General features: G+C 42.4%; 1 long non-coding RNA gene and 1 pseudogene across 2 annotated transcripts; one reads left to right on the forward strand and one right to left on the reverse strand.

Moving 5' to 3' along the window:
* Positions 1-6,166: 6,166 nt before the first annotated feature.
* Positions 6,167-7,515, reverse strand: LOC128628231 (uncharacterized). Of its 2 annotated transcripts, none has more exons than XR_008392554.1 (3): positions 7,452-7,515; positions 6,540-7,359; positions 6,167-6,382 (listed from the first exon to the last, which is right to left on the reverse strand). It is a non-coding gene; the product is annotated as an uncharacterized LOC128628231 (long non-coding RNA). The 2 variants fall into 2 exon arrangements; XR_008392553.1 differs by having other exon boundaries at positions 7,458-7,504.
* Positions 7,516-19,366: 11,851 nt separating this feature from the next.
* On the forward strand, positions 19,367-20,962 carry LOC119038049 (40S ribosomal protein S3a-like; annotated as a pseudogene).
* Positions 20,963-22,200: the final 1,238 nt, after the last annotated feature.

Below are 22,200 nucleotides of genomic sequence, written 5' to 3' on the forward strand. Positions count from 1 at the left end.
GGAAACTTACCTCCTTCGGAAGGTGCTGCTAAATTAGAATAAGTTTCTCAGATGGAGGATATTAGAAAGTAAAAACCAATGTCTCTCATGTTCAGTAGAGGACCTGTTTTTTAGATTATTATTAATTTATACGAATCCAAGGCAGGAATCTCAAATACAACCCAGGGAAACAAGAAACTAAACTTTGAATGTTCATAATATTTAATAAAAATTTTAGGCTGAAATAAAATCAAAGTGCAGTATCAGTGAACCTGGGTTCCACTGCACCCTGTATTCAAGAGAATGAAGGGGAAAATTCCACTCTGTTACTTACATAATCAGATTAAGGAAGTTAAAGAAGTTAGCATTCAGAAGATGGAACACTTCAATGATTTTCCACTTGGAAAAATTGCTTTAAAAATTAAAAAGTATATATGTATTATTATGTCTTGGTTCAAATTAGTCCCATTTGTTTATTTTTCCTTTCATTTCCCTTGCTTGGGGATATATATCCCATAAAATAGTGCTACCAGCAATGTCTGAGATTATGATGCCTGTGTTTTCTTCTGTGATTTTTATGGTTTTGAGTCTAACATTTCAGTCTTTGATTCATTTTGAATTTATTCTTTCTTTACTATATTTTATTGATTGTGCTATTACAGTTGTCCCATTTTTTCCTTCCCTTTGTTCCCCTTTGCCCTGCACCCCACCTGCCCCAAGCATTTCCTACCCCATAGTTCATGTTCATGGGTTGTACATATAAGTTCTTTGGCTTCTACATTTCCATACTATTCTTAATCTCCCACCATCTATTTTGTACCTACCATTTATGCTTCTTATTCCCTGTACTATTTCCCTCATTCTCTCCCCATTCTCTCCCCACTGACAACCCTTCATGTGATCTCCATTTCTGTGATTCTGTTCCTGTTCTAGTTGTTTGCTTAGTTTGTTTTTGTTTTTAGATTTGGTTGTTGATAGTTGTGAGTTTGTTGTCATTTTACTGTACATGTTTTTTATCTTCTTTTTCTTAGATAAGTCCCTTCAACATTTCATATAATAAGGGCTTGATGATGATGAACTCCTTGAACTTGACCTTATCTGAGAAGCACTTTATCTGCCCTTCCATTCTAAATGAAAGCTTTGCTGGATAGAGCAATCTTGGATGTAGGTCCTTGCCTTTCATGACTTGGAATACTTCTTTCCAGCCCCTTCTTGCCTGCAAGGTCTCTTTTGAGAAATCAGCAGACAGTCTTATGGGGACTCCTTTGTAGGTAACTGTCTCCTTTTCTCTTGCTGCTTTTAAGATTCTCTCCTTATCCTTATTGTTGGGTAATGTAATTATGAGGTATCTTGGTGTGTTACTCCTTGGGTCCAATTTCTTTGGGACTCTGAGCTTCCTGGACTTCCTGGAAGTCTGTTTCCTTCGCCAGATTGGGGAAGTTTTTCTTCATATTTTTTCAAATAAGTTTTCAATTTTTTGCTCTTCCTCTTCTCCTTCTGGCACCCCTATGATTTGGGTGTTGGAGCACTTAAAGTTGTCCTGGAGGTAAGCCTCTCCTCATTTTTTTGAATTCTTGTTTCTTCATTCTGTTTTGGTTGAATGTTTATTTCTTAGTTTTGTTCCAAATCTTTGATTTGAGTCTTGGTTTCCTTCCCATCACTGTTGGTTCTTTGTATATTTTTCTTTATTTGACTTTGCATAGCCTTCACTTCTTCCTCTATTTTTGCATCTGTACTCAGTCATTTCTGTGAGCATCCTGATTACCAGCGCTTTGAACTCTGCATCTGTTAGGTTGGCTATCTCCTCGTCACTTAGTTGTTTTTCTGGAGTTTTGATCTGTTCTTTTATTTTGGTCATATTTCTTTGTTACAGCACACCTGTTATGTTGCAAGTGGTAGAGTCTTAGGTATTCACCAGGGTGGGAGCAACCCACTGTGCTGTGCTGTGGCACTGTATGTGGAGAAATGGTCAGAGAGGGAACAATGCTACTTGCTTGGTTCTTTCCCCAGTTCTAGTCACCTCTGCTGCTATCCACGAGCAAATTAGACCCTTCTGGTGCTCATTCCCAGGTGGGTTTGTATACATTCTAGGACCCTGCGAATCTCTCCACAGAAATCTCCTACGAGGCTGGGAGTTTCTCCTGCTTTTGCAGCCCCCACAGATTTTTACAGCCAGAGATTTTAAGGCTTTAGATTCCCAAGCTGGAGCCCTGGGTTGCACAATCTGTCTTTCTGCCCAATTGTTCCTCCTGGCTTTTCCACATGAGAATGTAAGACCACCCATCTGCCAGCTACCACCTTGCCAAGTGTCCTCTCTGTTCTGGCTGCCTGTCTCCACTCCTTCTACCAGTCTGAATGAATGTTTCTTCTTTATATCCTTGGTTGTCAGACTTCCACACAGTTTAATTTTATGGCAGTCTGGTTGCTTTTTATTTTTAAATTTGTTGTTGTCCTTCTTCTGGTTGTGCAAGGAAGCAAAACATACCTATCTACATCTCCATCTTGTCAAGAAGTTGAAATTACATAGATTTTTAAAGGAATAGAAATCACACTTACAGTGATGATAAATAACTCATCAACATGAAAGTGAAGCCCCTATGTGTGTCTATAATAGGTGCACTTTCAGCTAAACTTTACTTTTTAAAAATCTATACTTTTAATTAATCATTTTAGCCCTGGCTGGTGTAGCTCAGTGGATTGAGCATGGGCCTGTGAAGCACAGGGTCACTGGTTCGATTCCCAGTCAGGGCACATGCCTGGGTTGCAGGCCAGGTCTCCAGTAGGGGACACATGAGAGGCAACCACACGTTGATGTTTCTTTCCCACTCTTTCTTCTTCCTATCCCCTCTCTATAAAAGTAAATTTAAAAAAAATTAATAATTTTATTTACCAAAATCTGTATTATTTATATTGTTTTGGTCAACTGTATATCTCTAATAATTGTGATATTATCTTAATCCATATAACTGTGTCAACACTTAGAACAGGAAATAAATTAATTTTAAGAACATAGTTTGTTGCTAGGAAGCATTATAGATGGATCAAGATTTCCAAGAACAGCCCTGGCTGGTGTAGCTCAGTGGATTGAGCACGGGCCTGTGAAGCAAAAGGTCGCTGGTTCAATTACCAGTCAGGGCACATGCCTGGGTTGCAGGCCAAGTCCCCAGTAGGGGACACGTGAGAGGCAACCACACACTAATGTTTCTGTGTCACTCTTTCTCCTTCCCTTCCCCTCTCTATAAAAAATAAATTAATTAAAAAAAAAAGATTTCCAAGAACAAATATATGAGGGGATCCCCAAAACCCAGAATTTATCTATAAAAAATTGTGTATTTCTTATATGTTTAAACTTGTCACCTTCAAAGTGCTCTCCATTTGATGCAATACATGTATTAAGATATTTTTTTACTGCTCAAAAGAGTCTTTGAACTCGATTTTGATGCCTTTTAGTGCTTCTGCGACTGTTTTTTGTTTTACCTCTTCCACATCGGCAAAACATTTCCCTCTGAGGACTTTTTTCTTCAGGGAAACAAACAAGCAAAAGTCTTCTGGAGTGAGATCTGGTGAATAGGGAGTGTGGGGCATGGGGGTCATTCTGATTTTTGGTCAAAAACTGCTCAACACTCAGCATGGTGTGGTAGGTGTGCTGGTAAATCACCCATCATGAAATAGGCAAACACACTGAGAGTCTTCAAAGAAAATTCACTGAAGCCAAATACCACTTCTCACAAGAACGCTAGCTGGTACACGATACAGATGGGTTCCTAGAATACTCACCAAGTGGGGGTAGCCTTTACTACAAGAGGGTAGCCACCCTCCAGAAGATAATTCTGATTTGGGGGGGGAGACATGCCCCCTCATATATTATTGAATATGTTAGGATGTAGCCAGGGTTGAGAACTGAAAAGAAAAATCAGCTCTTAAGAAATAATTCGTTTGTGGATTTCTTTTTATTCTCACCTGAGGATTTTTAAAAATTATTGTTCTTAGAGAAAGAGAAACATCTATATGAGAGAAACACTGATCAGTTGCTTCCTGTACACACCTGGACCAGGATGGAAGCTGCAACATTTTGGTGTATGGGATGATGTTCCAAGCAACTGAGCCACCTGGTCAGAGCTGCTTGTGAATTCTAAAACTTGATTATGGGTGTCAAAAATTATGGTATTTAGATTCCATTGGATATGTGACAGACTGATTAAGTTGTATTTGTACATGTTAATTGTTAATGTATATAATATGTTGAAATTATAGACCTTGCAACTATTTAAATCCATGCTGAGAGTTTCTGGTCACCCAAAGCTGTGGGAGTTGGCATGTGATCTTTCATAATTTTCTTGCAAGAGATGTGAGGGGAAGACCACTGAAACTGTCTGCCATCTTCCTGTGTTGTCCTGACAGGAACACAGACATGCAACTCAAGAAGAGACTTCGTTGTCAGCAGAGACTTGAGGAAGGAAACACTAAAGGAGAGACACATTAGCCTTGAAGCCTTTGGCATTCTGTAGGGCCTGCCCCACACCCCAAATCACCAAACCCCAAAGCTCCCTTGAGCTCACAAGGCTGTTCTTTAATTTTCAGCTGTTCTTCCCCACGGCAAAGAACCAAATTTCCTTTTCCTTATATTTGAATCACTTCCCCTTTTTTACTTGAAGATGAGGATATTATTCTCTTCTGCTACCTGTAAGGAGAAAATCACCCCCATGAGGCCAGGGTGGGAGAGTGGGGGTGGTTTCTGAGGTCCTAGAGTAAACCATTAATCCTAAAGTAGTATAAATATTTTAATGCTTGTCCCAGATAGAATCTGGAAACAAGGGGGAAAGAAAGGCATAAGATTGGACAACTACACTCCTAGAAATCTGTCCTGCAACAGTGGCTCCCACTAATGAACCGTACATCTGGGGACGATACCAAGTTTCTTTGACTCCATATTTGCTCCTCATATAGACCTGGGGTAGATGTCTCTTTGACTAACCAGTCACACAGCTGTGCAGCACCACTTACACATGCATACATGCTCATGTGACACTTGTTCTTAAGTCTGGGGCCTGGTTTCCTTCTGTTAAATTACTGGCAAAAAATATGGAAAATGCAAGAATAGAATTCTTGAAGTGGATCTTGTGGAGGTAGGGGGACCATATCTCAGGTGCCTGGATGCCCTTCTGGCCACTGTCCAAGCTCCTGGCTCTGTGAAGAAGCTGGGGAGACCTGAAGGCACACTGGGCACAGGGAGCTCAGCCCACAAGGGCAGGCCATCGCTGGCAGAAGCCTGATACTGGGCACTGGGACTCCTGGAAAACCTGAATTGCTGACTGCAATTCTCCATCTTGACTGCTTCTAAGACTGACGACTAAGCTGTTTCCACCAGGCTCTTGCCTCACTTCCTTTGACCAAAGAAGCAGCAGGAACTCACTTGAACGTGCTGGCTGGCCCCCTAGGCTGTGGCTTCTAGGCCACATCCACTGCCTGTCAGTCTCACACTTGCCTGCTATGGTCATACTCCCTCCCATCCTCTGTAGCACACAGAGAGTCACCATCTTGGTCGGCCCCAGCCTAAGAGTGGTGGCATATGTGTACCTCACTTACTTGGAGTGGGAAATCCACAAGCCAGAATGAAGAGGCCTGGTATCCTCACTCTCATTCTACTTGTTTTTTGTCTATTTTACTGAAAGTCCACTCTAAAAACCATAACACCAAGTAAGGGTAGGCCATCAATTACATCCATTATAAGGAGATATATTATAAAGAGATAAGGAGATGGCTTATGATTTTCTCTGGCCTGGAATCCTGGTCTTGCTTAAGGTACCCTGGGTGGCTCCTGATTTCCCTGGTCTAAGAAGAGATTCCCTTCCCCCTATATCCCTCTGGATCCCATCCCCATCTCAGGCTGCAGATGTGAGGCCCAGAGGGTGGCGTCTGAGACAGAAAAACACTATTGCACAAACTGAGGCCACCTCAGGGTAATGGGAAGGAGCTATACATCCAAACAAACATGGTGAGAACTGAAGGGGAAAATGCTCCACCCGAAGTATCTCTTGAGACCTGATTCCTTTAATGATTCCACCAGATCAGGAGTGTTAAGGTAGTCTGTGATGCTGTAACCAGAAAAGACACCAGCCTTTGGGCTGCCTGTCAGTACCAAATTCAATAAGCAATGACAGCGATTGAATCTTTATGGGCGCTTTATTCAGATGGCCAGCGAGCTGAGAAGATGGTGGGTTCATACACTAACAAGACCATCTTCCCTTCTCTTCCCTGGCCAGAATTTTATAAGGTGGTGGTGAGTGGATAAACAAGGAGCGGTGAGGGCTTTGAAATTCAGGTAGGATTAGATGAGTGAAGCTCCAGCATTCCTGTCCTGGGCAGTTAGCTGTTCCCAGGGGAGGGTGGTGGTCCATTCTCCCTGGAACACAAAAGGTCCGGATGTCCCCAGGCAGTAACCTACTAGCAGTGCCCCAGGAGGCCGTCTGTTTTCCCAAGAGCTAGGATGGGCTTTAAGTGTAGTTTCTGAAACAAAAGCTTTAACGTACACATTACTTGCTAGACATATAACTTTTTACCTTAAGCTAAAATTTTCCAAGTCTTGAGTCTTCTATCAATGTGGGCTGTGAAAGAATTCACAAAGAGAAGAAAGTGCAGAGAGCAGAGATTTTAAAACAATTAAAAAAATTTGAACGCTGTTCAAGTAGTTTTCTGTCAGAGAGCCAAGATTTTTTGTTTACTTTCCCAAGAGAGGGAAAGGGCTGTGTGCGGATATGTGCGCCCTGAGGAGCGGGGATCGTCTGATCGGTAATGGGGTAGTTGTAGAGCAGGGTGTTTCAGTTAGGCTGCGACTTGTTTCCACGTTATCTCGGTGCAGGGTCAGGTCCGGGTCGTCGTGGTCGGGTATGTCCTGTTTTGTAAGTTCCTGGAGCCTCGGTGCCTTGGGGGGCGCTTCTAGTAACTTTCTAGTCCTGGGGATTAAGGCTCATAAAACAATTAGGGTCAGTAGTGCTTTATGGCGTCCAGCTAGCTCTGGGAAAGGGCCTGAAAAGGGAACCTGTGTCCTGTTAAGGAGCACTCAGAGTACACCTCCTACAAGTAAAGGGTCTTGAACGGTTTAGTCCGGCATCTCCTCTACTAGGTCAGGGAGGAGACCCATTTTCGTTGCTCCCGCACCTCACAGGGCCCCACGGAGGGATTTAGAGGTCCAAACCCCTCCTCATTCCTCGCGCTGGGTGATTCCTGGGGGACACAATTACCTCTCCAGACCTTACCTGAAGTGGCGTCTGCAAGGTAAGTGGCGCCTGCACGTTCTGCAAGTATATGCAGAGCCTCTGGATGCCTTCTTCCTCCAGGCAGGCGCTCCAGGATGCTGCATACAAGCGTCTCCCATTGAACCTGGGGTTTAGAGATGCAATGTCCACTTCCGTCAGTGTCTCAAGGACCGGGTGAGGGCTCGTGAGAGAAGCATAAATCGCCATGCACCATACCCCCACCTCCGGACTGATGCACCTCACAGCCAGGTTCAGGGCTCCGCTCTAACCCTCTGGCCCCACCCACCTCCGGTCTTGAGGCTATGATTGGTCCCGCCTAACGCCACTCAGGGTTGGGCGTGGTGGGTGAGGAGAAACGTCAAGCGAAATCACAGTTTAAATCCCAGCGAGGTGGTTCTCCGAGCTGAGTGGGAGGAGAGGGTGGGGCCAATCTTCCCAAGTCCCTCCCTGACTGGAGATTGCCAGCCCTCGGACATTACCCATAGGTTTTCTCGTCCTGTCTACGCTATTCCCGCGCCTGGGGCTGTGACCTGGCATGTTGTCTCGCCTCCTCCAGACTGAGACCCCAACCTTGACCTACGCCTGGTAGCCAGATGGGTCGCAACCCAGAAATATCCCTAGTGAGCGTCTGCGCTATTAGGGTGGTCGATGTCGCGGGCTGTGAAAGAATTCGCAAAGAGAAGAAAGTGCAGGGAGTAAAGGGTTTTTACATTTACTTTCTTAAGGGGTACAGTGAGCTATACCAGCCTTGAGGGGTGGGGCTTGGAGCTTCTATTGGATTATAATTGGATTACAAAAGTGGGGGTTTGTTGTTGTGTAGCCCCTGGGCTGTTGGGGTGTCATAACAGGAGGCTGGAGTTTGTTCCAATGTTATCTTCTGCCTTTGGCTGTAGGGAGCGGGTTAGTTCTGTTCCTGCTTTCTAGTAATTTTCTGTCCCGGGGGCACAAACTCAGGAGAGTAAAAGGGCGGTCATGTTTAACAAGGTCAGGCCTGCTTGCAAGTGGTGCCACAACAGCAAGTGGGGCTGACTTTATGCTTTCACTCGTGACCCCTGGCAACCTTTCCTGGACTCCAGGGTGGGCTTCTGACCTTCCCACCCCTCACAGTGGCTGGTGGCTGGGCCAATTATTCATTTGCAGGGAGGATGGGGGAGGGGGAAGGTAGACTGGAGGAGGAAATAGGTGCAGAGTTGGGAGAGGAGGTGGGATTAAGTTGGGGGGGCGGGGGCAGGAAGTGTTCCTGCGCCAGCATTTTCCTCCCAAGTATAGTTTCCTCTCAGCAGGACTCTGATGGCTTCTTCCCTCTCCAGCGGGCCAAGAGAAGAGCAGGAGGGGAATTTCTGGTAGTGCCTTTCGGTTCTTTCCATGCTGCGGCATGAATCAGGAACTTGGCACGTAAATTCACTCTAGCCTACCTGATAAATGCGGATCTTGAGTAACTGGAATCTTCCCCACAGGCAAGAGGCAAAGACTCCTTTATCCCCGAACAGAATAACCTGAAAGCATTGGTCGTGGTCCTAGGTCCACTTTCAAACCTCATCCACGACCCTGAAAGACTAGACATATACATATATATACATATATATATACACACACACACTGTATTGGTGGAATGACATAAATTACTTATAAATATATACAGTATAGTATTATATAAAAAGTATATAACAAATATTTTATATATACATAGTTAAAAATAGTATAGAAAAACAGAATGAAAAATTCCAGCCTGCCCTGGCTGGTGTGGCTCAGTGGATTGAATGCTACCCTGAGAACCAAAATGTTGCCAGTTCAATTCTCAGTCAGAGCATATGTCTGGGTTGCTGGCCAGGTCCCCAGGAGAGGGTGTGCAGGAGGCAACCACACACTGATGTTTTTCTCCCTCTCTATCTCCTTCCCTTCCCCTCTCTAAAAATAAATAAATACAATCTTTTAAAAATATTTTATTTCTTTATCTTTAGAGGGGAAGGGAAGGAGAGTGGGAGAGAAATATCAATGTATGGTTGCCTCTCATGAGTCCCCTGCTGGGAACTGGCCTGCAACCCAGGCATGTGCCCCAACTGGGAATCAAACCTCGATACTCTGGTTCGCAGGCTGTGCTCAATCCACTACAGCAGCGAGGGCAATAAATACAATCTTTAAAAAAAAAAAGAAAGAAAATACCAGCCTGCATCACAGATAGTGAGCATAAGTATAGATTTATGAAATGTATATAACATTTTTTTAAAAGTTTGGAAAACACTTATTCCTACCCCTGAACTGAACTCCTGAAGTAACCCAGAGGCCTTCTCTGAGCGCCCCTCCTCTCCCTTACACTCATCTATAAGGGAGGGAACACTAAACCAATGACCTTCTTTCAGGCAATGGCCCGTGATGGAAATGGGTTTTGCCCTCTCTTTGAAAATAGCTGCTAGTTGGGGGTACCATACAATGATTAATGAACTAATTTTTCAGTCACATTGAATGCTTTTTTTTAGTCATCATCTATAGAAAGAATCGAATTGATTGTTGAGTATCTTCCCACAAAGGAAACTCAAAGCCCTGTTTGCTACACCACCCGCCAGTTGTACCAAATACTTAAGGAAAAGTAATTCTAATCCTAGACGAGTTTGTACAGAAACTAAAAGAGGATATATCGCCTCATTTTATGAAGCTAGTATAACTTTTATACCAAAAGCATGACAAAGACATTAAAGACAGAAAAATTATGTCAGTCACACTCATGAATATAGATACAGATCCCTAAACACAGATTCCCATGAGCTTTCACACAGGGAAAATAAACGTCCCACTCAAATAAAAGATATCATTGATTTCTTGGGAAAGCGGAAGATCATGCAGCAGCACTTCCTTCCAAGAAAAAGCAAGGAGAAGATACGGGGTTGGCAAATGTAGGTTTACAGTTGTGAGTACAGAAACAGAGTTTATTCTTGTATTATTATTAATTAATTATTGTATTTATTTGTATTACAACTGTAAACCTCCTTTAGCCCAACCCTGTATATCTAGAGGAGAAAAATATATACATATATACATAGCTTCCTTAAGTTTTCTTCCTTCCTTCCTCCCTTTCTTTTCTTCTTCTTGTCTTTAATCTTGGAGTGGTGGCTTGTGGTTCTTGGTTACGGAGGAGGAGCAACCAGCTGGATCCTCTGTGTTCTGCATCATGTCTGCCCACAGGGTGGGAATACACTCCATCTTAGCCTCATTTCTCACAAAGAATTATTTCAAATCAGATGAAATTATTACTTGATCAACTCAGAAAAGCAAATGATAGAACATGTTGGAATAACAACTGTTCTATGCCGGTAGTTTTCAAAATGTGGTCCCTAAACCAGCAGCTTCAGCATCCCCTGGAAATATATTAACATGCAAATTCTCAAGTCTGACCCCAGACCACTGAATCAGAAATGGCAGGTCTGGAGCCCAGGAATCTGCATTTTAACAGCCCTCCAGATGATTCTGACGCACTCAAGTTTGGGACCATCTGCTTTGATTAAACTGCTGCCTGTACCGCCAGTGACCTCTTGCAAAATCCTCTAGACAAAAATCATCAACATAGTAAAATCTCATAATTGTCTCACTTTCTAATAGCTCTGGATTTTCAGTACAAATAATTCTTTAACAAAGTTTTGATTTAACTAGGGAAATATAACAGAAGTAGGTAGGCTCCCCCTGAGACCCAAATGGAAACTCATCTTACTTGACTTTAAAAAAAATATTTTGTTTATTTATTTTTTAGAGAGAGGTGAAGGAAAGGAGAAAGAGAGGGAGAGAAACATCATTGTGTGGTTGCCTCTCGCACACCCCGTACTGGGGGCCCGACTTAGCCCATAACCCAGGCAGGTGCCCTGACTGGGAATGGAACCTGAGAACCTTCAGTTTGCAGGCCGGTGCTCAATCCACTGAGCCACATCAGCCAGGGCTTACTTAACTTAAAATTTTTTTCTTTTTATTATGGGCTAAGTTTTAGGCTCAGCATGGAATCACCCTCCTTATGTTCCCCCTCCCTGCTTGGTTCTGTCATCCCACAGTCTCTCACACTTTGTTTAAGAAAAACCCAGGAAAGCCATTTTATTCTGTATGTGAGAGAAAAGGGAAATGCTGATGGTTCTTTTCTGGTTTGACAAAAAAAAAATCACAAATAATTTTACCTTTATGTAGATGAAGACGTTAACATTCTCACCAGAGCATTAAATTATTAAGATGAGTGGTCAAAATTACAGATGTGTTATAGGTTAAGGGTCATTTTTAAAAGGTCTGTCCAAAGTCTTGGAGGTCTACAGGTTTGACAAATTATCTTTGTTAAAAATATTTATAAAGACAGATTTATGTTAAAAAATACATTTGTTGTTCACCCTTGCTTTTGGGGCAGGAAAGAACCTTTTTTCCTTCTTATCTGGCTGAGAATTTTGTCACCAGCATTTCAAGGCTAAGAACTAAAATTTAATTATTGGCACTGAATTAAAGAGGCAGAGCCTTTTAGGAAGTCAAATTTTATAATGTGAAATGGAAAATGCTATAAAGCAGGATCTTTTTAAATTGAATTTATTGGGGTTATATTGGTTAATAAAATTATGTAGGTTTCAAGTGTACAATTGTATAGTATGTCATCTGTATGTTGTACTGTATGTTCACCACTGAAAGTATGGTCTGCGTCTGTACCATTTATCCCCCGTGTACCCTCTTCAATCCGCCCCATTCCCTTTCCCTCTGTAATTGCCATGCTGTTGTGTGTGTTTTGGTTTGGGTTTTTTGGGGGCTTAATTCCTTCACCTGTTTCACCCAGACTCCCCAAGTCTCACTCCCCTCTGACAGCTGTCAGTCTGTTCATGATACCTCTGAGTCTGTTTCTATTTTTTTAAATTTTGTTCATTAGATTCCACATATAAATGAAATCATATGGTGTTTGTCTTTCTCTGACTGGTCTATTTCACTTAAAATAACACTCTCTAGGGTCCATCCATGCTCTCATGAAAGGTAGGATTTCCTCTTTTATGACTGGGTAGTATTCATCATGTAAATGTACACAGATTTTTTTTATCCACTTACCTACTGATGGGCACTTGGGCTGCTCCCAAATCTTGATTATTGTAAATAGCATGGCAAAGAACATGGGGGTGCATGTATTCTTTTTTTAAAATTGATTTTAGAGAGAAAGGAAAGGGAGGAGAGACAGAAAAACATCAATTGGTTGTCTCCAATACACACCCCAACTGGGGATTGAACCCGAAACCTAGGTGTGTGCCCTCAATGGGGATCGAACCCACAACACTTTAGTGTGTGGGCTGATGCTCCAACCGACTGAATCAGTCTGCCAGGGCTATTCTTTTGTTTCAGTATTTTGGGTTTCTTTGGATATATTCCTAGAATTGAAATCACTGGGTCATAAGGCAGTTGCATTTTTACTTTTTTGAGGAGACTCCATATTGTTTTCCACAGTGGTTGCAGAAACTACATCTTACCAATAGTGCATGAGAGTTCCTTTTTCTCCATATCCTCACCAACTCTTGTCATTTGTGGATTTATTGATGATAGCCATTCTGACAGGTGTGTGAGGTGATATCTCATAGTTTTAATTTTCATTTCTCTGATGATTAGTGACATTGAGCATCTTTTTATATACGTATTGGCCAACTACATGTCGTTTTGGGGGAAGTACCTATTCAAGTCCTTTGCCCATTTTTTAATTGAATTTTTCTTTTTCTTTTTTTAAATTTAAAATTTTGCTGGATAGAGCAATCTTGGTTGTAGGTTTTTGGATTTCATGACTTGGAATACCTCTTTCCAGCCCCTTCTTGCCTGTAAGGTCTCTTTTGAGAAATCCGCTGACAGTCTGATGAGTACTCCTTTGTAGGTGACTGTCCCCTTAGCTCTTGCTGCTTTTAGGATTCTCTCCTTCATTTTAATTTTGGCTAATGTAATTATGATGTGCCTTGGTGTGTTCCTTCTTGGGTCCAACTTCATTGGGACTCTCTGAGCTTCCTGGATTTCCTGGAAGTCTATTTCCTTTGCCAGATTGGGGAAATTCTCCTTTATTATTTGTTCAAATAAGTTTTCCACTGGTGGCTGTGCCTTTCCCCCTTCTGGTACCCCTATAATTCGGATGTTGGAGCATTTAAAGATGTCCTGGAGGTTCCTAAGACTCTTCTCATTTCTTTGAATTCTTGCTTCTTGACTCTTTTCTGTTTGGCCATTATTTGCTTTCTTCTGGTCCACTCCATTGATTTGAGTCCCAGTTTCCTTTTCATTGCTATTGGTGTCCTGTGCAATTCCATTCATTTCAATTAGTTTCGCCTTCATATGTTTGTCTAATTTGTCGGTATAATCAACCAGTTCTGTGAGGATCCTGATGACCAGTGTTTTAAACTGTGCGTCTGAGAGTTTTGCTATTTCTTCATCGCTTAGATCTATGGGCTCTGGGGCTTTGAGATATTCTTTGGACATTTTTGGTCTGTTCTGGCCCTTTAAGTGTGAGAAGCGGTGCCTTGGACTCCCAGGTTGCTGGGTTGTGAAGCTGTATGTGGGGGCGTGGTCAGAGCGGGGAAATGGCGACCCCCTCTGCTGTTTCTCACAGCTGGGTGAGGATTAGCGTCTTAGGTGGTTTACCTGGGCCGGGCCACTCAGAGTCACTGGGTTATGACGCCTGTATGTGGAGGTGGGGTCAGAGCAGGGAAATGGCGGCGCCCTACACTGCCACTTGCCGTGGGGACCCGCCGGGCCCGGTCCAACCGCTCATTCCCTCGCCTGTCCGCCCGCGCAAAAATGCACAATCACAGTCAATACGCAGCACCGCTCCCCCGCTGTCTCCCCCGCTGTCGCTCGCCTGGTGGCACGCTCAGTCGCTCACTAGGTCCAACCCTGAGCCTGGATTCTGCGCGTCTGGATTCCGCGCCTGAGTCTGGCTAACCGAGACCTGTGCAATCCTGCTTTACCAGCCGCTGGTTTCGCCCCTTACTGGTCAGGCTGAAGAATTTGTTGTTAACGGACTTCCGAAAAGTTCAATTTTTCCGTGTTCTGGCTGTGTTTTCTGTTGCTAATATTTAGTTGTCTCTAAACTTGGTTGTGTGAGAAGGCACGGCACATCCACCTATGCCTCCATCTTGGCGGAAGAACCTAATTGAGTTTTTCATTTTTGTATATTTGGTATTGAGTGGTTTTAATTTTTTGTAAATTTTGGATATTAACTCCTTATCAGAAGTATTATTGGCAAATATATTCTCCTATTCAGTGCCCAGTCTTTTCATTTTGTTAATGATTTCCTTTGCTGTACAAAATATTTTTGTTTTGATGTAGTCCCATTTGTTCATTTTTTCTTTTGTTTCCCTTGACCCAGGCTATATATAAAAAAAGGTATTGCTTTGAGAAATGTCTGAGCTTTTATTGCCTTAGTTTTCTTCTAGGACTTTTATAGTTTCAAGTCTAACAATTGTCTTTAATGCATTTTGCATTATTTCTCATGTGTGGTATAAGAAAGTGGTTTGATTTCATTTGTTTTGCATAACTCTATCCAGTTTTCCCAATACCATTTATTGAATAAACTGTCTTTATCCCATTGAATGTTCTTGCCTCCATCGTCAAATAGTAATTGACCATAAACCCATATAGGTTTATTTCTGGGCTCTCTATTTTGTTTCACTGATCTGTATGTCTATTTTTATGAGAGTAGCATGCTGTTCTGATTACTATGGCCTTGTAGTATAGTTGGATATCAGGTAGTGTAATTTCCCCAATTTTATTCTTCTTTCTCAAGATTGTTGTGTCTATTTGGGGTCTTTTGTGGTTCCATATAAATGTTTGGAATATTTGTTTTAGTTCTGTGAAATATGCCATTGGTATTTTGATAGGAATTGTGTTGCCCTATAGATTGCTTTGGACATTTTCATAATATTAACTCTTCCTATTCATGGACACAGTATATGCTTCCACTTACTTGTATCTTCCTCAATTTCTTTCTTTAGTATCTTATAATTTTCTGAGTACAGATCTTCTGGCTCCTTGGTTAAATTTACTCCTAGGTACTTTATTCATTTATTTTTTTTTACATGCAAGATCTTAATGGGGAAAATTAAAAACACTAAAAGATGTTGCTAAAGTCCTGTATAAATGGAGAGATATATCATAATTATGGTAAGGAAACATCAATGTTACAAAAGTGTGAGTCTTTCCCAATATGATCTATAGGTTCAATGCAATTTCTACAAAAATCTACACAGGGTGTTTATGGAATTTAGACAAGAAGCAGCAAGATACAAGTGAAGACAAAGATGAAGTTGGGTGCTTCCAAAAATATAACAAGAGAGTATAATGTCATTGTAGCAAGACTGGGCACTATTGGTGGTGGTAGGGTGTGTGGAAAACTGTACCAACAGAATAGGGTGGAAAGCAGCAGCAGGCCCCCTTGAATATGAAGAGTGGATGTTAAAGATGGGGTGAAAGATGTACTGTTCAATAAATGATGCTGGAATAATTGTATATACATTCATCATACATAAAAATAAATTCCAGATGAACTAAGGACTAAAATGTTGAAGACAAAACATTAAAGGTTTCAAACAAAAATGCAAAACAAATAACTATGATTTCAATAGAGGAAATATTGATTAAACATGACACAAAATTTTTAAAAAAACATAAAAGTAAAAGAAATCTGGCTACATTAAAGTCAGAAACTTTTATTAAAGTACACTCTAAAGAAAAAAGACTGAAAAGCCACAAATTAGATTTATTTGCCTCACACATATTTTTTTTAATTTAATTTATTTATCTTTAGAAGAGAAGGGAAGGAGAGAAGGAGATAAATATCAATGTATGGTTGCTTCTGGTGCATCCCTTGCTGGGAACTGGCCCACAACCCAGGCATGTGCCCTGTTGGGTAATTGAACCACGATCTTTTGGTTCGCAGGTCCATGCTCAATCTACTGAGCTACACCAGCCAGGGCTTGCCTCACACATAATTTACATAGGATTATATCCAGAATATTTAACAATAATCCAGGAGGAAAATGGTGAAAAAGTGTGAATAGAAATTTCATGAAAAAGGAAATATAAGTGACCAGTAGATCTATTTTAAAATTATGTACATCTATAGTAGTTACCAGAGAATTATGAATTATAACTACCTTTGAAATCTCACATTTTAAAATCACTAGCCAGGATGACTTCCAGAGCTATTAGAAAGTAAAATCCCCTGAGACTCCGCCCACCCAAATCTTCGGCCAACCCAAGCTGTTAACAGAGATTTTTGCCTGTGAATGGCTGGTCTTGGCTTATGCTTTACAACTTCCTAAATCCTCTCAAATGAGCAACAGGGCTTCAGTGAGCCCCCAGCCCTGTACCTCTTGCAAAGGTACCTCAATCAAGTATTAGCAGTAGCTAGCCTAAATTCACAGCTTGGCTTTGCCCGGGAATCTCTAAGCCCAGCAGAAGTAGCAGCCATCTCAGATTGCTTTATAGCACAGGTAGGGTGACCTGAGGCAAAACACAGGTGGGGGCTGAGCTTGGCCTGCACCACCCGGAAAACCCCAGAGCCTGTGCACCCAGTGGACACCTACAGACCATGCTGGAGCACCACCACCCTGCTCCTGCACAGCTGATCCTTCACAGAGGGTGGAGGTTGGTGGTCAGTGGTCATAGCCTGTCCTCGAAGATGACTGGCCTGGGTAAATCCCTCCCCCTCCATTGACCTGCCAACAGCAATCAAGGCTCAACTGCAAGAGGAGACTGTATGCAGCGAACATGAAGGGTGCACCTTAAGGACCCAGCTGGGGTTGTAGGGGAGGCTGTGCCACTGGACCCTACAGGACACCAGAACCTTAGGTCACACTAACAAGACAGGGAGTCATAGCAGTTCTACCTAATACACAGAAACAAACACAGGGAGGCTGCCAAAATGAGAAAACAAAGAAACATGGCCCAAATGAAAGAACAGATCAAAACTCCAGAAAAATAACTGAATAAAATGGAGGTAAGTAATCTATCAGATGCAGAGTTCAAAACACTGGTTACAAAGATGCTCAAGGAACTTAGTGAGGACCTCAAAAGCATAAAATAGATCCACTCAGATATGAAGGATATACTAATTGAAATAAAGAACAATCTACAGGGAAACAACAGTAGAGTGGATGAAGGCAAGAATCAAATCAATGATTTGTAACAAAAGGAAGCAAAAAAAACCACAACCAAGCAGAACAACAAGAAGAAAAAGCAATAAAAACAACAACAAATAACCAAGAATAATGTAAGCAGACTCTGGGACAACTTCAAGTGTTCCAAATGAACTAATGAAAAGATGTGAATAGGAATTTCATGAAAAGGAAATATAAGTGACCAGTAAATATATTTTAAATAAATTAGAACAGATAAAGAGCTTCTTAGGCAAGAAAAAAACTAAAGGAGTTCATCATCTACCAGACCATTATTATACAAAATGTTACAGGGGGTTATTTAAGAAAAAGAAGAAGATCAAAACTATGAACAATAAAATGGCAAACACATATCAGCAAAAATATATAAAACAAACTAAGCAAACAAGAACAGAGAGAGAGTCATGGATACAGGGAGAATTTTCAAGATTGCTAGATGGGAGTGAATGTGTGGGAACAGGTGGAGAGGTGAGGGAATTAAGAAGTATAAATTGGTAGTTACAGAATAGCCATGGGGGTGTAAAGTACAGTGTAGGAAATGGAGCAGCCAAAGAACTTACACTCATGACCCATGGACATGTACAGTGGTGTGGGGAGTGCCTGAGAGAGTGAGGTACTCAGTGGAGGGGGCAAAAGGGGAAAATTTGGACAAGTATAATAGCATAATCAATAAAATATAATTTTAAAATAATTTAAAAAATAAAATCACTGGGCAGACAAAAATCTAACTGTCTAACTGTAACTGGAAAAGACACTGGTGTTCAGGCTGCCTGTCACTACCAAACCCAATAAGCAATGACAGCGATGGAATCTTTACGGGGGCTTTATTCAGATGGCTGGTGATCAGAGAAGATGGTGGGTTCATACCCTAACAGACCATCTTATCTTTTCTTTCCAGGCCAGACCTTTTATAAGGTGGGGGTGAGGGCTTTGAGATTCAGAAGCTGCAACATTCCTGTCCTGGGCAGTTAGCTGTTCCCAGGGGAGAGTGGTCATTTGTCTGTCTGTCTGTCTGTCTGTCTCTGGAACACAAAAGCCTGGATGCCCCCACTTGTCCCCAGGAGGTAATCTCTAGCAGTGCCCCAGAGGGTCGGCTGTTTTCCTAGGAGCCAGGATGGGCCTTATCTGTAGTTTCTGAAACAAAAGCTTTAACATACACATTATTTGCTAGACTTATAACTTTTTACCTTAAGCTAAAATTTTCCAAGTCTTGAGTCCCCTATCAAGTAAACATTCCCAAGTTTACTTGATAAGGGGCTCAGTGTGCTAAAGTGGGAGAAAGAGCACAAGGACAAGCAAGTTATCAAATTTGAAAATAAATAGTAATGAGAGAAATGCTGTGGGGATTGAAAGAAAATGGCTAGGCAATTAAAATAAGTAATGAGAGAGAGGGTGATTTTTGAACTTAAAATAGGTCTGGCCCTGGTTAGGCAGCTCCCTTGGTCAGAGAGTGTCCCCATATGCCAAGGTTGGGGGTTAGATCCCTGGTCAGGACACATACAATGATCGAATGCATAAATAGGTGGAACAACAAATTGATGTCTCTTTCTCTCCCTCAAAAAAAAAATCAATGCATTTAAAAAGAAAGAAAAAAAAGAAAGAAGCCTGGTTTGTCCTTTAGTCAGAGGAGAGTACTGATTTCATTGTTAAAATGCTAAAGATTTCCTGCCCTATTTGCTGGGAACTCTGACCAGTGATGTTGGAACCTGACTTGTGCCTCCTCTGGAATTGGCACTAGTTAGAATTAAAGAAAATTAACTAAGGCCCAGCTTGGCGGGGAGGGGGCATGAGTAGCAAGGGTCATGAACCACAGTCTGATAGAACACACTGAGGCAGATTTCAGATCCCAAGGGAAATGGATCTGAGGGGTCATGGGAGCCCCAGGCATAGGGGAGTGAATTTGGCACGCACTTCAGAGGGTCCCCGCAAGATGATAGACGTCGTTATTAGAAACCAGATCTGGCTTTAGGCTCTCTGAGCAGCACCATGGCAGTGGGCACAAACCAGTGCCTGACAAAAGGCGGCAAAAAGGGAAAAAAAGAAAGTGTTTGAACCATTTTCTAAGAAAGATTGGTATGATGTGAAAGCACCAGCTATGCTCAATATATGAAATGTTGGAAAAACACTAGTCACATGTTGTAGACCACTCTGCCGGGTTCTAGGAATTGTATCTCTTGTGGCTAAGGGCGAGGGACGACCTTTGGAATGCGAGCCGCACGCAGGAGACAAAGTCTGTCTCTGGTGGCAAACACTGCCTCAGTTTTCTCTCCCTGCCCCCAAAGCTTGGTTGGAAGTCAATGATGGTTAAGACCCCTTACAGTGGGGGGCAACCTAAGCCAGACTCGATCACTTGGGAGGCCTTCATGGAAGGACTGGGGGGGGGCTGCAACAAAGAGCAATGGACTCTTGTCCCCCTGGCTTTAACATAGCCTGAGTCCCCATGTCCTCTGGGGAAAGCTCTTCCTGGCTCTAATCCCCTTAAGCCTGAATACCTGATGGGGAGAGGTGCAGCTCCTTGCCTTGCTAGAGCGTGTCCTGGGGAAAAATCTGGCATCACAAAGACTTCCTGATAAACCTGTGAAATCTGCTCTGCTAAGAGTGCTTTCATTCATATGTTAAGGGTTCAAGCAGGAAACCCTAAAACTCTGTTCCTGACAGACTCTGACTCATACTAAGCCCTCAGATCTCTTTGAAATATCATCTACTGTTTGTTCCTTGCTGCCCTGTATTCCTGTGTATTACAACCCAATAAAAGTCCCTAGAGGAGGGGGCTCAATGCCTTTTCCCCTAAGAAACTGGCCACTGCTCACGGCCTTTTTCCTCTGGAAAAATGGCCACCTCTCCTCCCCACGCAGATCACATCATGCCTCAGTCATGATTACTCTCATCCGTGACTGCTGGGGGGACTTGCAAGGAAAGTCGTCCCCACAGTCATGAGAACTCAAGGAACCAAAATCACATCAGATAGCCTGAAGGGTCATGTATTTGAAGTGAGCCTAGCTCATCTGCAAAATGATGAAGTTGCATTTAGAAAATTCAAGCTAATTACTGAGGATGTTCAGGGAAAAAAACTGCATGACTAATTTCCATGGCATGGATCTTACCTGTGATAAAATGTGCTCCATGGTCAAAAAAGGCAGACCATGATTGAAGCTCTCATGTCGATGTCAAGTCTACCAATGGGTACTTGCTTCATCTGTTCCATGTTGGTTTTACTAAAAAGCACAACAATCAGATTCAGAAGACCTCTTTCGCTCAGCATCAACAGGTCCTCCAAATCCGAAAGAGGATGATGGAAATCATGACCCAAGAGGTACAGACAAACGACTTGAAAGAAGTGGTCAATAAATTGACTCCAAATGGCATTGGAAAAGACATGGAAAAGGCTTGGCAATCTATTTATCCTCTTCATGATGTCTTTGTTAGAAAAGTCAAAATGCTGAAGAAGCCGAGGTTTGAAGTGGGAAAACCATGGAGCTTCATGGTGAAGGTAGCAGTTCTGGGAAAGCTACTGGGGATGAGACAGGTGCTAAAGTTGAACGAACTGATGGATTTGAACCCCCAGTCCAAGAGTCTGTTTAAAATTCTGACATTTAATGGTGACAAATAAAAAGGCCTATTTGTGACATTTAAGAAAAAAGAAAAACAGATGTGGCCTCTAGAAAAAAAGAAATATCATGTCCCAGGTAAGAATATCCAGATGTTACACCTGCTGGCCAGATCGGACCTGGGGCCCAGCTGGGGATGGGAGACAGTAAAAGGAATGGGCAAAGTCACCGGCCAAGGGTGTAATGGTCATTGCACAGACTGGTTAAACATGGGGTTTTGGGGGGAGAATGCTGCAACCCCCCCGTTTTTGTTCCTCCTTTTATCCTGAGAGACTTAGGGAGAGGAATGTGTGCTCGTCCAGTCAGTGTGTATCACCACATTTTTATGTCACCTAAGGAAAAAGAATGTATATACTTTTATCAATGTGTGTATCTGTTCTCAAGTTTCTAGCATTCTGACCATAGTGGACAGTGATTGTTCAGTTTCAGTAGTGGTATACGTCTCATGCCAGTTCAGGGAAAAGCAGGTTGTGGTAGAACATAACCAGAAAAGCATTGCTCAAAAAAGCATACCACATATCACCAGGCATTGACAAAAAACAACCTTAGACTGAACTAGTAGTGTTTGATCTTCAGCTTAATGACTATTTCCTCCTGCCCCTCAGTTTCAGAGGGATACTATGATTCTCTACTACCACCTAGTGGAAATTCATTCATTGTTTAATTCGCCTACACACCTAAATTCATTCTTGTTATAAAACGTTCAAGCTGCGTAGAACAGTGTGGGGTAAAAGGTATCCCTTTGTCATTTCTCCGCACCCCGCTCCCCATCTCCCTCTGCTTCCCAGAGGGAGCTCTGCCATGTCCCGCGGGAACATTGCCTGTGCCATTAGGTGTTCAGGCGTGTGGCACCAAAAGTTCTGAGATATCCACAGAGGATTGTGTTGTCTTTAATTGTCTGCTTCTGATAGAAGCAGAGGCAGCATTTTCCCTTCATGCTTTGGGTGACTACTGCAAAACAATGGTGATCAAAAGATTAAGCTCTTGAATTTAAATTTTACTTTTGAAAGCTATGGTAGAGACAAGATGGAAGAAAGGCCTAGATTAGTAAACATCTGAAGTCAATGCGTATGCGTCAGTAACAGATCTGGGAAGGACTCTTGATGAAGGCGGAGCCAGTTTTCTTCACCGGGAGCTGACACAGTCCATGGGCTGCAGAGGGGAGTGTGGGGCGTGGCTGCGGGCACCACACTCTGCAGATCCTTTCCACCG

The sequence above is a fragment of the Artibeus jamaicensis genome, unplaced genomic scaffold, assembly GCF_021234435.1.
Source record: "Artibeus jamaicensis isolate MK-2021 breed Jamaican fruit bat unplaced genomic scaffold, CSHL_Jam_final contig_601, whole genome shotgun sequence".
In the NCBI taxonomy this organism is placed as follows: Eukaryota; Metazoa; Chordata; class Mammalia; order Chiroptera; family Phyllostomidae; genus Artibeus; species Artibeus jamaicensis.